A 13,664-nucleotide genomic window follows, 5' to 3' on the forward strand; every position below is an offset into this window, starting at 1 on the left:
TTCTAGAAGGTGAAAATCTGCTCATATACAACTACGACGATTACCCAAAACTCCGTTTACGTGAATTCCAGGACATAGATAAAAGAGTGAAAAAACGATTATCAGTGTCCTAGGGAGAAATGACGGAGGAATTTAATAAAAAAGAAAAAAGAATTGCCTATCAGCTTAGCAGACATTGTCTGTGGTATCATTCATACGAAAGACAATAAATTATCCCCGAAATTTGAGGGCCAATACGAAGTAATTAACATAAAAGCAAACAAAGTTGTAATTAGGTCACTGTCAAGTGGCGAAGAGAAACAAGTTCATATTGATCATTTAAAACGAGTTTCAAGGGAATTATCCAATAATTATAAGACCTCGAATACCACCGAACAACCGAACATAACTCATGAAACCAATCAAGAAAACAACAATAATTACAAAAATAAATTAAGGTCGCATTCCACACAAACAAACATAGGTGCAAATGTTCAAAAAAATCTACAGGACAACATTTACATGATTTAAATATCGATTAAAACTCCTTCTATAAATGAAATAACAAGCAAGTTATTCTTCTCCGTTAGTCAACCGTAACGCACATCATCACTATCATTAACCACAACATAACTATTAGAAAATTAAGATTTTTTTTTTTTTTTTGGTAGGTAACGATGAAGGGACTTATACCATGGATCCTCCTCTACATAGCAAGAGGATAAGCTCACTTAGACCCCCAACACATAATACGGCAAGGATGCCTCATAGCTCCAACGGCCATGACGTCAATCGTAAAAGATGTCTTGAGTACTGAAAACAGTTTGGATTATTTATACGAATTACCCATTTATCTAGTGAACATCGCCAAACCCATGAGGACCCTGGACTTCATGATTGGAGGCTATGTTTCACAAGCACATAACAGAAAGGAAGTGGATGAAATAGTGAAGTTAGCGAAATGGAAGATAGAACAGGCGAAGTCAACTATGCTCATCATGATCCAAGATCTCCCATCTCATGGAACGGAGGTATTGACCGACACGAACATCACACATACTCGCCAAAAGCGCGGATTGTTTGACCTGGGTGGTGCAGTTCTTAGGAACATCTTTGGATTGGCTCCAGAGGTAAATCTCCAAGAAATAAACAACAAGTTTAATAAAATAGCTCAGGTACTATCATATCAAAACAAATTCGTCGCCAGACAAAATTCAGCAATGAAGACAATCGTGAAAAAAAAAAAAAAAAAAAAAAAAAGCAGATAACAGCTTACCAGAGTGTAGACAAAATAAATGCCAGGGAAGGGTTCATAACAGTTTGCCAATACTTCTCCATCATCACGGAACATATTGACACAATTATACTCCAGCTAGATAACACTAGAGTTCGTTACAGGGCATTTATGCAAGGAACTGCAAATGCTGGTAATGGTAGGATCACAATTGACCTACTTCCAATTCATGAGCTACGTCAGATAATTAGCCAGGGCATACATCAACACAGTTTGAACCCTTTGTTTCGTGCTAGAGATTTCATGTTATATTATCCATATTTAGAAGCAACACTACCACCAACATCAGTAGTAGTTCATGTACCGTTCAACTGACGACCTGTTCACAGTATACCAAATACACCCCTTTTGTTAGTTATTATTACTATAGGGGGTCTTAATTATTAACTAACATAAAGCGATAACCAACTCACCATTTTATACCGTATGGAAATGGTGTTTGATCAGTACTCAGTATAAATATTCGAAGGCCTAAAATAAATATCCTGAGTAATTAGCTGTAGTGTTGATGTAATAAGTGCAGAATGATGGTTCATTGCTGTTTACTGTCCAGTTGCGGGAAGAGAACCAAACTATCTGGTGGCAAGGAGAGAACTGAACTCTCTGGTGGCAGGGAGAGAACTGCAGCTTCGAGCAGCTTCGTGCGCGAAGTAAATAAATGAAGCTTATCTATCTATCTATCTATCTCTTGCCAGACGCCTCAATCTCGTTCCGGGTTGCCACAAACAAATCGCCTCCACGTCGCCCTGTCCCCCACCATTTCACTGACATGCTCCCAATTCACACACACCTCTCTCATATACCTCTCCACCCATACCCTCCATCGCATCCTCGGCCTCCCCGTCCCTCTTCCCCCTCCACCTGACTCACATACACTCTCTTCGTCAGTTTTTCACCCTCCATCCTCTCCACATGGCCAAACCACCTCAGTGTATTCTTCCTAACGCTTCCTATCACATCCACATCAACACCACAACGCTCCTTTATATCCTCATTTGTCAGCCTGTCTCTCCATGTGACTCCACAGGCTCCTCTTAAATAACTCATTTCCACTCCTCTCACTCTTGACTTGTGTCCTTCCAGCATCGTCCAAGCTTCACTTCCATACGTTAGAGTTGGTATCACAATACTGTCATGTAGTAACTTTTTCACTTCCATCCTCACTTCCCTGCTTTTTTTCACTGCTTTCAAGGAACCAGCAATCTATCTTCCCTGTTGTACCCTTTCAAGCACTTCACCCTCCAAACATCCATCCTTACTCATCACACTCCTCGAGTACTTAAACGTACTCACTTTTTCCATTTCCTCACCATCCAACCTCGCTGTACATTCACTGACTTCACCTCTCTCAAAGACCATCATTGTACTCTTCCCTACATTCACCTTTAGATTCCGTTTCTTAAACACATTCCCAAACTCATCCACCAACCCTTGCAGCTCTCATTCGTCTTCACTCAACAACACAGTAACATCAGCAAACAACAGTACAGGGGGTTTCCAAACATTACCCTCTCTCACCAGGGCCAATCCAACATCCACTGCCCAACCTTGTACCTCTTTTATTACCCCATCCATGTACAGATTGAACAACCATGGAGACATGACACATCCTTGTTTCAACACAACCTTCAAAGAGAAAAATTCACTCAGTTCACCATCCACACTCACTACAGCCTTAGCACCATCATACATACTCTTCACAGCATTCAACAACTTCCCATTTATTCCATATATTCTTAATACTTTCCACGATCCTTGTCTATCCACCCTGTCATATGCTTTCTGCAAATCCATGAAAGCCGCATACAACTTCTTTCCCTTCTCTAGAAACTTTTCCACTAAAGATCTAATAATGAATATCTGATCTACACAACCTCTTCCCTTCCTAAAGTCTCCCTGTTCTTCTCCAACTAATTCCTCTGTTCTTTCTCTAACTCTGTCAATAAGTATCCTACCATACACTTTTCCTATTATACTAAGAAGACAAATGCCCCTATGATTACCACACACTTCTTTTTCCCCTTTTCCTTTGTACAAGGGAATAATTATACCTGACTTCCAATCCTCCGGAACTCTACCTTCCTCCCAGGCCTATCTGCACATTTTTCACATCCATTCTACTACTATCTCTCCCCCATGCTTCAGCATTTCACCACACACTCCATCAATTCCTGGGGCTTTCCCCAAATTAATTTTCTTCATTGCTTCCACAACTTCTATCCTACTGATTCCTTCCTGTCTTCTCACCTCCCTCCTTCTCCCAGCCATTCCTCAGCAACTTATACTCGCATTACTTCCATCCTTTATGTTCAACAATTCCTTAAAGTGTTCTCTCCATAAGCTCACTTTTTCTCTCTTCTCCACTAGTAATCTACCATTTTTATTTTTCACCCCCCTGCTAACTTCACTTCCACCCTGTCTTACTCTTTTCACCTCTTTACAGAAGATTTTCTTACAGTCCCTCCACTTTACACTCAAGTTCCTTCCAAATTGCTCATCCGCTCTCTTCTTACTCTCTCTTACTAATCTTTTCACCTCTCTCATTCTTTGTACATATAACTCTCTCTTCTGCCTCTCAACTTCTTCTACGCCCCTATTTCTCATCCATTCATTGTATGCTTTCTCCTTTTGTGCCACAGCCTGTCTCACCTCTTCATTCCACCACGCTGTTCCTTGCACACCCCTCCGTCTTCTCTTCATCCCGCACACCACATCACATGCTGCACATATTTGTTCTGTGAATATCCTGCACACACCTTCCACGTCCCCCGTCTGCTCCAGTTCATATTTGCAAAATCGTTCCTCCACTTCTGTCTTATACTCTGCCTTTTTCTCATCCTCTTGTAACCTTTCCACTCTCCTTACAAATACTCCTTCTTCCCGTCCTTTACTTCTTCTATTTCTCCATCTTCATTGGATCTTTATTCTGGCCACCACCAAGTAGTGGTTAGAAAGTCCACTCCCCCAACCTCTATAAGCTCTTGCCTCCATTACACATTTTCGTATCCTTTCGTCCACACACACATAATCAATCACTGCTTTCCTTTCATTCAGTTCACCACCCACCCTTCTCATCACTCGCCATGTATACCTGTGGATCATTTTGTGCCTGAAGAGGGTATTGGCTATCACCAACCTCCTCCCAGCACAAATGTCCACTAACGCACTGCCATTCTCATCTATCTCAGCAGGCACACCCCACTCACCAACTATTCCATCCACCTTCACATTCCCTACTTTACCATTCATATCACCGATCAAAAACACTCTCTCATTCCTTCCAAACTTTTCCATGCACACTTCCTCATTTGTCCAGAACTCTTCTCTCACTCTGCTTGCACGATCTTGCATTGGAGTTACACACACACAGAGGGAGTCATCAGAGGCAGACGTCCTACATCGGTGCTCCGTACCGAACCAATACGGCCAGTGGCATTTCCTAAATTAGTATCTTTGTATGAGTGAAGCTCTGTACTAGGTTAGACTAAATGATTTTTCATTATTAAAAGGAAAAAAATAATAAGTTTAAACAAGACTTGTTCAAACAGAAAAAAGAACCATGAGGAAAAAATGCACTGAGTCAGCTGGGTTTGTTTAGACTACAGCAACACGGGGAAAGTGTACATACTCTGTTCTTTTAGTATTGCAAAATGGATACATACTTTAGTAAAACAAATTTGGAAAAGAAAAGGGATAAAAGTAAAAAGCAAAATGATGATTTCTACCAAGAACTGGTTGAAGTGGAGACTCACAATAGACTGGCTGTACGTGTACACAAACTAGAAATGGCTTTCAAAAATGAAATTGATGAAATAAAGAAGCAAATGCACTTGCAAAAGGAAGAGATAGAAAAACTAGGAAGGGAGGCCAATAAGAAAGACACAATCATCAGTGAACTAACAGTGGAATTGAGTACGCTTAGGAAGAAAGTGAGTGAAATGGCAAGTACAGTAGTCAATCACGAGAGTGTTATGGAAGAGTTCAAAAATGACACAGAGACAATTAGGCAAGCAAGCAGTCTTATGGACCAGAGTAGTGATAATGAGGAGAAGATAACACAGGTGAATGAAGCTGTGCAAAGCTACAAAAATGATGTGGAAACCACGTATGCTGAAATGGTGAAAGTAAAGAAAGACTTAGAAACAAGGGTGGAGAAAAAAAGCATTAAAAAGGAAGTGAAAAGAATAATCCAAAATAAACCAAAGTTAGTCAGAGATTCAGTAGAGATAAACAAATCTATAGTAATCACTGTTATAGAAGAGGAAGAAGTAAAAAACGAGATCACAAGAGACAAAAAGGAGATGGCAAATGTAATGAGCTTACTAAAAGAAGTATCAGAGGAAATCTGTAGTAAAGACATAGAGGAACACAGAAGGTTAGGGAAATACGAGAAAAGCAAGACAAGACCTCTAAAGGTGACTTTCCAGAGTGTAAACACTGTGAAAGAGATACTAAAAAATGCAAAGAATCTTATGGAAAAAGAGGAGTTCAAAAATGTATGGATAAAAAGATGCCTAACACAAGAGGAACTGGAATTACTGAAAGAGAAAAGGGAGGAAGCAAAAACAAAAAATGAGGGAAGATCAGAAGAGGAGAAGAAGAAATTTTTTTACAAAGTAATAGGATTGCAGGTACGAAAGTGGTACACAAACAGGATGGAAGAAAAAGGAGGAAGGTAGTAGAACCATGTCATGACAAGTATATAAACAAGATGATAAAGTTGATGTACTCAAATGTGGATGGAATGGTATCTAAATTACTAGAGATGAATGATTATGTCAGAGAAAATGAACCACAAATAATATGCCTAATTGAAACAATATTAACACCAAGGGTATCCAATGACATACTAAATTTAGAGGAATACAATATATGGAGGAGACAGAAATTTAAAAAAAGGAGGAGGAATTATAATATTAACTAAGAAAAATCTAAAAGTCAAGGAAATAAAACTAGATATACCATCACAAGTAGAACTGATTGCAGTAGAGATCAACACATCTGCAGGTAAAGTAATTGTAGCCAATTTGTACATGCCACCCAGATCAAACACATGGGAAAGAGACGAGTATGAGGACCTGGCAGAGAGTACAATTCAGAGTATAAGATCATTACTACATAAAATGGAAAAGAAATCGGAAAGAATTATACTAATTGGGGATTTCAATACAAGTATAAATTGGAATACTCTAGATATAATTAGCCAAGAAAGCTGTTGGGACCAAAAGCTCCTGGATCTCGTACAAGAGTTTTTCCTAACGCAACATGTGACGGAAACCACCAGAAAAAGAGGACTTGATGTACCTTCAGTGCTAGATCTAATATTTACTAGACAAGAAAATGATATTGACAGTTTAATATATCACCCTCCACTCGGCAAAAGCGATCATGCAGTACTAAATTATAACTTCAGGATAGCATATGACATAGTAAACAGCAATGACAGTTACAAAAAGAGCCTAAACTATAAAAAGGGAAATTATCAAGACCTAAGGAAGTATTTCTTAGAAGTTGATTGGGAAAATGAGCTTAGAGGACAAGATTTAAATGCTGTATATAAAAAAATCTGTGAATTTTATGAAATAGGAGTCCAGAAATACATCCCACAGCACAAAGAAGCAGATAAGAAAATACAGAAATGGTTCAATACAGAATGTAAAAAATCAAAAGAAAGAAGAGATTTGTTGTGGAATAGATACAGAAGACACAATAGTGAAAGGGCGTATAATAATTACAAACAGGCAAGAAACAACTATGCAAGAATAAGGAGGGAAGCCCAAAAACAGTTTGAGGAGGATATAATAAAAAAAAGTAGTGATCAACCAAAGCTGTTTTACAGCTATATCAGAAGCAAAACCAAAGTAAAAGATATAATACAATCCATTACGGACGAGGGAATCACTTATACACAAGAGAAAGATATTTGTGAAGCACTAAATAAGAATTACCAATTAGTTTTTACAGAAGAAAAAAATTATGAGAGGGACTATGTGGAACACGCATGTCCACACATACTACCAGATATACAAATAGCAGAAAAAGTAATACAGGAGGAGTTAAGTAGATTAGACAGAGGAAAAGCAAGTGGTCCTGATGAAATTTCATGTTGGGTATTACGAGAATGTGCAAAGGAGTTAAGTAAACCATTATTTTTAATTTTCAGGAAATCCTTGAGTCAAGGTAAACTACCTGATATTTGGAAAAAAGCAAATATTGTCCCCTTATTCAAGAAAGGAAATAGACAAAATCCACTCAAATACCGACCAGTATCACTGACCAGTGTTGTAAGCAAGGTATTAGAAAAGCTTATAAGAAAAGCTTGGGTAAATCATCTAGAAGAACACAGTATGATAACAGAAAGATAGTTTGGTTTCAGAAAAGGAAAATCATGTGTTACTAATCTGTTGAGCTACTATGACAGAGTAACAAACACAATACAGGAAAGGAAAGGATGGGTGGACAGTATCTATTTAGATTTCAAGAAAGCTTTTGACACAGTACAACACCAAAGACTTTTATGGAAACTGTACCATCAAGGAGGAATTCGAGGCAAACTGTTTTGTTGGATGCCAGACTTTCTCATAAAAAGAGAAATGAGGACAGTACTAAGAGGAAACTACTCATCATGGAAAGAAGTGACTAGTGGAGTACCACAGGGTTCAGTGCTGGCACCAATCATGTTTTTAGTGTATATAAATGATATAAACAGTAACACTGGAAATGAAAGCTATCTGAATATGTTTGCAGATGATGCAAAAATACAAAGGAGAATTACTAACATAGACTCTTGTAAAGAGCTACAAGAAGAATTAAATAAACTTCATGAATGGAGTAGTACATGGCAAATGGAATTCAGTGTGGACAAGTGTCATGTAATCAAGTTTGGTAAAAGTGGAAAAAGACCTGATTGGGATTATAAGTTAGGAACTAAAACCCTATACACATCAGAAAGAGAGAAAGACCTAGGTGTGATTATCAAAAACGGACTATCTCCGGCTGACCACATCAGCGAGAAGGTACGGAACATGTATACACTGCTTGCAAATATGAGAGTAGCATTCACATACATAAATGAAGACATGCTAAGAAGGATAATAACATCATTCATTAGACCAACCCTGGAATATGCATCAGTAGTCTGGAGTCCTCATCTCAAAAAGCATATAGACAAGATTAAAAAAGTTCAAAGGGCCACTACAAGATGGATACCAAGCTTAATGGACCTAAGCTACGAAGAAAGACTAAATAAACTGAATCTACCAACACTACAGGAGAGAAGGAAAAGAGGTGACATGATAATGCTATATAAGTGCATATCAGGGAAGGAGAAAATAGACATAAATGATTACTTAACATATGGAGAAGCATCAGCAAGAGGCCACTGCAAAAAACTGCATAAGAAGAGAGGTGATAAAGACGTAAGGAAATTCAGTTTCCCAAACAGAGCAATTGATCAATGGAATGCACTACCGAATGAAACAGTGTGTGCCAAAACAATTCACAAATTTAAGGATATGTACGATAAATATGGTTTAAGACACGGGACAGTACGAGCTTGACTCATTCCTGTAAAGATACAATTAGGTAAGAACACAAAATCGCCCATATTTCTATTCCAACTTTCACTCTTACGCACACAATCCTTGACCCAACTGATCCATACTCTCTTATGCTCTTATTCCATCTTTTACTCACAACTATACATACTCCTTCTTTTGCCCTCTCATTCTCACCTACTCCTGCACATATACCCCATCCATACTCACATTCTCTCACTCTCTCACCTCTCCATTTAACTTCAGTTATTCCGCATACATCAACTTTCGCACCCTCAAGCACCTGGACAATCTCTCTCTCTCTTTCACCTCGTCATTCGCTCCCCTTACATTCCATGTTCTGATTACCATGTCCTTTGTCCGGTCCTTGGTCGGCATCTTTTCGTCAGTCCTTGTCTGAGGCTTATTGTTTGTCTTTTTAGTTAGTTTACTTTCTTTCGGGGAGGGGCACTATCCCTCCGCCAACCCTTTTAGTTGCCTTTTATGAGAAGCAGGGATCCTGGAGGAGTATACTTGAAAAAAAAAAAAAACTACCCCCAGGGGGTATCATTATCATTACCGAATATATAACTAAATATGTTGTTTTCTCCATGACCACATTTATCTCCAGTGATAAATAATGTCTTACCCAAATTCTGCGGTACATGAATTTATTTACAAGAAATGTGCTGTCGTGGGCGGGAAATTCAAACCCGAAATCCACGACATGCTCCTCCGATCAAAATATATACATTATTTACAACTATCCAGTCCCCATCAAGGGACGCCATAGTTGAGAAGAACTGAGGGCGGTCCGACATGATGTCCTCAAAGGGGCATCACATCAATCATTTACGGGTGTAGGCAGGTGTTGGGTAGCGCCGGTTTGCCTTTCATCTTCTTTCATGTCTACATCAATTGCTAGTGGATACATCTTAACCACCGGTCTTGTGGTCAAACCGGCGCTTGTCCTTAGCTGTACTACCCTACATTTTTTATCAGAACCACGTAATAATTTAGTGACGACCTAGTCGCCAGAGAGATCGAGGCCTATCGTCGAGTATCAGCCCGACATCCCCAACTTGAGGCGCTGCCTTCCATTTCTTGTATGTCAATTAACGATGCTGCTCCTTGGGAGTTACTAGGTAGTCAGTGGTTCATCTCCTCCATAGATCTCGTGAGATCTCTGTCACGTATAGGAGACGTCGGTTTATTCCCGAATTAGTCCGCCAGGTGATATCCATGAGATCATTATCCCTGACTTCTTGTTTCGGGAACTGTCTAAGACGCCTCCCATTAATAAGTTGTGAAGGAGTGATAGGGAGTGGATCATCAAGTTCAAAGTATGTATATCCAAGTGGATGGTCATTGACTGTGGTCTCTAGTTCCAATAATACATTATTCAGTTCTTCACAAGTTGCTAAAGCTCGACCCACTACCTTTCTCAGGCCAGACTTTACGATACCTATCACTCTTTCCAAGATGGCACTAAACCATTGCGTCCTGGCCGGTATGAACCGCCACTCAGAATTTACCTTTACCAATTCATTCTGTAACCTTGGATCATTTTTTAACTCCCTCAACACACTGCCTCCACTTATAAATGTAGTGGCATTATCGCTAATAATGAGTTCAGTGAAGCCTCTCCTGCTACAGAATCGACGGAAGGCATGATTGAAGGACTCACAGGAGAGGTTCGACACCGTCTCGATGTTTACAGCCCTAGTAACTGCACAAGTAAACAAGACTACCTATCATTTCCTTAGGATACCCTTTTGTTTAATGGGTAGAGCACCTGTGTAATCTACTTCTGCTACTTGAAATGGATTCACTTCCTGAACCCAAAAGTATGGTAACGGCGGAGCCTGTACAGCACTATATGGAGCACCTTGTATCCATTTACAAGTTATGCATTTTCTTAAAACCTTCTTTACAACTTGTCTGTTCCTAGGAATCCAAAACCTTTGCCTTTTGTACCTTACAACATAACTTACTACAATATGGCTAAACACCTTGTGGCAATACTCGGAAAGGAGAGCCTGTAACCTATGTTTACTTGGTATTAGGATAGGGTACTTTGCTTCATCGTTTAAGTCTGACAACTGTAACCTACCCTTACAACGCAACAGCCCACCTTCCGTATAGGGGCCTAACTGCTTCACAACATTACTTGGTGTGCCCTTCCCAGTGGAATAATAATGGTAATCCTCAGGGTACTCTTCCATTTGAGCTAACTTAATCATTAGTGATTCTATTTTTTTCTAAATATTGGCAGATGCCTCAATCCCGTTCGAGGTGGCCACAAACAAATCGCCTCCACGTCGCCCTGTCCCCCGCCATTTCAGTGCCTCGTTCCCAACCCAAACACCCCTTTCTCATATACCTCTCCACCCCATTCCCTCAATCTAATCCTCGGCCTCCCCCTCCCTCTTCCCCCCTCCACCTCAGTCACATACACTCTTTTCGTCGGTTTTTCACCCTCCATCCTCTCCACATGGCCAAACCACCTCAGTGTATTTCTCCTAACGCTTCCTATCACATCCACATCCACACCAGAACGCTCTTTTATATCTTCATTTGTCAGTCTCTCTCTCCATGTGACTCCAGAAGCTCCTCTTAAATAACTCATTTCCACTGCTCTCACTCTTGACTTGTGTCCTTTCAGCAACGTCCAAGTTCACTTCCATACGTTAGAGTTGGTATCACAAAACTGTCATGTAGTAACTTTTTCACTTTCATGCTCACTTCCCTGCTTCTTTTCACTGCTTTCAAGGAACCAGCAATTTTTCTTCTCTCCTGTACCCTTTCAAGCACTTCACCCTCCAAACCTCCATCCTTACTCACCACACTACCCAAGTACTTAAACATACTCACATTTTCCAATTCCTCACCATCCAACCTCGCTGTACACTCACTGACTTCAGCTCTCTCAAAGACCATCACTTTACTGTTCCTTACATTCACCTTTAGATTCCGTTTCTTACACACTCTCCCAAACTCATCCACCAAGCCTTGCAGCTCTCCTTCGTCTTCACTCAACAAGACAGTATCATCTACAAACAACAGTACAGGGAGTTTCCAAACACTACCCTCTCTCACCAGGGCCGCTCCAACATCGACCAACCTTCCTTGTACCTCTTTTATTTCCCCATCCATGTACAGATTGAACAACCATGGAGACATGACACATCCCTGTTTCAACACAACCTTCAAAGAGAAAAATTCACTCAGTTCACCATCCACACGCACTGCAGCCTTAGCACCATCATACATACTCTTCACAGCATTCAACAACTTGCCATCTATTCCATATATTCTTAATACTTTCCACAATCCTTGTCTATCCACCCTGTCATATGCTTTCTGGAAATCCATGAAAGCCGCATACAACTTCTTTCCCTTCTCTAGAAACTTTTCCACTAAAGATCTAATAATGAATATCTGATCTACACAACCTCTTCCCTTCCTAAAGTCTCCCTGTTCTTCTCCAACTAATTCCTCTGTTCTTTCTCTAACTCTGTCAATAAGTATCCTCCCATACAGTTTTCCTATTATACTAAGAAGACAAATGCCCCTATAATTACCACACACTTCTTTTTCCCCTTTTCCTTTGTACAAGGGAATAATTATACCTGACTTTCAATCCTCCGGAACTCTACCTTCCTCCTAGGCCAATCTGCACATTTTTCACATCCATTCTACTACTATATCTCCTCCATGCTTCAGCTTTTCACCACACACTCCATCAATTCCTGGGGCTTTCCCCAATTTAATTTTCTTCATTGGCTCCACAACTTCTATCCTACTGATTCCTTCCTGTCTTCTCACCTCCCTCCTTGTCCCAGCCATTCCCCAGCCACTTTTACTCGCATTACTTCCATCCTCTATGTTCAACAATTCCTTAAAATGTTCACTCCATCTGCTTACTTTTTCTCCCTTCTACACTGGTAATCTACCATTTTTATCATTCACCCCCCTGCTAACTTCACTTCCACCCTGTCTTACTCTTTTCACCTCTTTACAGAAGATTTTCTTACAGTCCCTCCACTTTACACTCAAGTTCCTTCCAAATTCCTCATCTGCTCTCTTCTTACTCTCTCTTACTGATCTTTTCACCTCTCTCTTTCTTTGTACATATATCTCTCTCTTCTGCCTCTCAACTTCTTCTACGCCCCTATTTCTCATCCATTCATTGTATGCTTTCTTCTTTTGTGCCACAGCCTGTCACCTCTTCATTCCACCACGCTGTTCCTTGCACACCCCTCCGTCTTCTCTTCATCTCGCACACCACATCACATGCTGCACATATTTGTTCTGTGAATATCCTGCACACACCTTCCATGTCCCCCGTCTGCTCCAATTCATATTTGCACAATCGATTCCTCCACTTCTGTCTTATACTCTGCCTTTTTCTCATCCTCTTGTAACCTTTCCACTCTCCTTACAAATACTCCTTCTTCCCGTCCTTTACTTCTTCTATTTCTCCATCTTCATTGGATCTTTATTCTGGCCACCACCAATTAGTGGTCAGAAAGTCCACTCCCCCAACCTCTATAAGCTCTTGCATCCATTACACATTTTCGTATCCTTTCGTCCACACACACATAATCAATCATTGCCTTCCTTTCATTCATTTCACCACCCACCCTTCTCATCACTCGCCATGTATACCAGTGGATCATTTTGTGCCTGAAGAGCTTATTGGCTATCACCAACCCCGTCCCAGCACAAATGTCCACTAACGCACTGCCATTCTCATCTATCTCAGCAGGCACACCCCACTCACCAACTATTCCATCCACCTTCACATTCCCTACTTTACCATTCATATCACCGATCAAAAACACTCTCTTATT

This window comes from Coenobita brevimanus, chromosome 46, assembly GCF_032717465.1.
Source record: "Coenobita brevimanus isolate Jiangsu-jjx chromosome 46, ASM3271746v2, whole genome shotgun sequence".
Lineage (NCBI taxonomy): Eukaryota > Metazoa > Arthropoda > Malacostraca > Decapoda > Coenobitidae > Coenobita > Coenobita brevimanus.